A 3,152-nucleotide genomic window follows, 5' to 3' on the forward strand; every position below is an offset into this window, starting at 1 on the left:
TCATAGTATGCATCCCGTAGACATGCTACCTCATGGAGTGCGTTCTACTTGTATAAATGTACCATTATACTTTCATTTTTCTCGAATGTTTTTTTCCTCCAATGATAGAGATAAGACAAGGATAGTTTTTATTGTATTCGCTAATGCATTAGAAATACGCTATTGTCACCAATTTTTATTGGCAATTATTATTGATGATACCCTAATTCTTATTTTGTAATCATAAACAATTAAAAAGTCGAGAAAGATTTTAAGAGATCTTAAGAATATTATTTTGATACATTATTAATGCCGTGGAGGCGAACAGCTCAGACCTTTGCGTTGCGCGCTACGTAATCGGATCGATATATAATTATTATTTTACATTATTTTACTTAATGTTTAAAAAGTTAAAACTTCCCAAAAAATTTCCTTAACTAATAAATAAAATTGTAGTATAGATAAAAGTTGACAATTCAAAAATTCGTAAGACAACTTTTGTGATCAAATAAATAAAACTACGAATTCGAGAAGAATATCATATAAAATTCGGCATTCGGCTGTGAAATGTGTTTCAAAAACTTTTTACATGTATACTTTCCCTATATTTCGAGAAACATTTTGAAGTTTATTTTGTTAAAATTTTAAAGAAAAATATTTATATTTGGCTGAGATATGACTCAAACATAAAAATATAAAAAATGTATAATTTTAAAACAGCTGTGTAGTGACGATCAATTCTGCTGTCGTGAAAGAGTTAATTTCGGCTTACTTTTAATTTTTGCTCCCTCACGAGCGCTCCAAACTTCGATCATATTTATTAGGCATTACCTTTGACCGTCTGTGGTGCTTCTTTATTTAATTTGATAAACGATTTAATGTAACTATGTAATTCTTATTAAAATATTATAAATAAACATATTATAATTATAATTTGCATGAACCGTATAAAACGAAAAAAATATACAAATTATTCTCAATTATTCTCAAAATGTTCTATTAAAGATTTCCGACGAAACTGGTTACGAGAATAATGTTACAAGATATCAGTATGTGTTACGAAGATTCCGACGAACTGGGGCCTGGCCATTATACCCCGTTTTTGGGCGTTGTGGAAACCGAGTTTACATAAAAGATACTCATTTGATAACAATATAGAATATGCGCAACCACTCCGACCGAGCGGCATTCATCCTGAACTAAGAAGATATTAGATAATATCAAATTAATGAGATTGTCTAATACAAAAAAGAGCAGATGGACTTGCGTTTTCAATAATAAAGTGTCTAGCAACTGGTTATTGTGCCACTATTTTCTAATGATAATTAATTTTTCCAGACAATATATTGTACAATAAATTATGCTTGTCAACGAATCCCTAATTGTGCGCGTGCGCGCGTGTGTGTGTACGCATTCCAACTTCAATTTATACTATATTTCAAAAATATTAAATATTCGGCGCACATGAGATTGTAACATTTATACAAAAATATTGGTAAGCGAAAATCTGTTTCAACTAAATATCGCTTATTTGCTCTCTATAATACACAACTCATTTGAATTTCTCATTAAAAGAGCGCCGATAAAGAAGAATATTTAGTGCGTCTGACGCATCCTCTTGAATGGGACATTCGCCCGCGGCTACTCTCTCCCTCGTTACACGTGTACGCACACTCGCGCAATTTATACACGGAAATATCAGATCGCACTTGCAGGAAGGATAAAACATTTTTTATCAAAACTCGCAATACTTTATTCAATACAGGAATGCTTGGGAAGAGCGCGCGTTCATTTCGACAACGGATTCAAGCTCAAATCGATGTAATCCGAAACTCCAAACATGATCGAGAATTACTGTTCGTGCTGTCGTCAAAGAACGTTTAGCGATTATCTTTTCAATGTAATACTCGCGGTAGAAATCTCTCGCGGACATAACACTGTAGAGGCATAGTATTATAATCTTAAATTGAATAAAATATTGCGAGTTCTTTTGATAAAAGCCATTTTATCCTTTCCGAGAGCGTATCTTGTTATCGCACGCTGTACGCCTGCGTAGAGTGATACGGCTGACGCGACGATATTTAAACTTATATAGTATTTATGAAAAACCTTGTCTCTTGCGTCGTGTCGTTATAGCAAATGACATGATCTCCTCTGCTTATTTCTCGAGCAATGTTCATTTCCTTTAATTTTAGAGGTTTTACTTTAGATTCTAAGATTTCTTCCTTCACGTCATTTAATAATAATTTAATCTCAATTTAATTTATCGTACAGCAGTATTACAAGTTATAATAAAAAACTTAGATATACAGAAAGCGCCAGTGTTAATTGCTGCTGTTGTTATAACACCCACCAGGTGTATAAAACATATATAAATGAATAAAATTAAGGATAAAGCGCAATGCAAAATATCGCATAGTGATTGCAGATAAGTTATTATGTAACAGTGCTGCACGAGTGTTTGTAGATAAAAAAGTATAACCGTACAGTAAAATGGCAATAACGTAAAATTAATTGCTTTGTTTCTCAACGCTAATCGTCGTTTGATATCACGCGGGTAATCGGACTCAAACTCAATTGGAACAATACATTCCCAAACAGAATAAGTCATGGTAACGTCAAACTGACGTTAAAATCATGTTAAAATCAATGATAAATGATATTTTGAAGTCATTTTGACATAATTTCAATATTGTAACGACTTGTTCTGCTTGGATTAATTGATTTCGCGAGAGACGCGTTAACGCAGGCGTCATCATGAAGGGTCAGCATCTTCCGTGTTAGAGAGGTATTAAATTCTTAATTGGTGTCTTAATTAATTTGCCCTTAAAATTAATGCTTGTCCTATATGAGAGCGACGTTACATAGAGCGGCATTTGACTGTATAGGAACCCGTATCCCGGGTGTCAGTTGTGAAGTTCTCCATCAATTTACAGAATTATCCGCCATATGGCACGCCACGAGAAATTTTTTCTCATTTTGTTTCTCGCACGCACGACGTTCTTCCAGTTCTATGGCAGGTATACGTAGGTATATCTTGCATATCTTGCGACTGTGTATTTACAAGAGTAACAAAGATTTTTCTTTGATATGACCGCTGTTTTCGAACTGACGATATACTTTTCCACATGATATCTTTTTCAGCGTATTATATTTTGTCGGCAGCACAATGT

The 3,152-nt window shown here is 33.6% G+C and overlaps 1 pseudogene; it reads right to left on the minus strand.

The window, feature by feature from the left end:
* Positions 1–2,904: 2,904 nt before the first annotated feature.
* LOC108754001 overlaps positions 2,905–3,152 on the minus strand; it is a 961-nt pseudogene continuing 713 nt past the window's right edge.

Source organism: Trachymyrmex septentrionalis, unplaced genomic scaffold (assembly GCF_001594115.1).
Source record: "Trachymyrmex septentrionalis isolate Tsep2-gDNA-1 unplaced genomic scaffold, Tsep1.0 scaffold74, whole genome shotgun sequence".
NCBI classification, from domain to species: Eukaryota; Metazoa; Arthropoda; class Insecta; order Hymenoptera; family Formicidae; genus Trachymyrmex; species Trachymyrmex septentrionalis.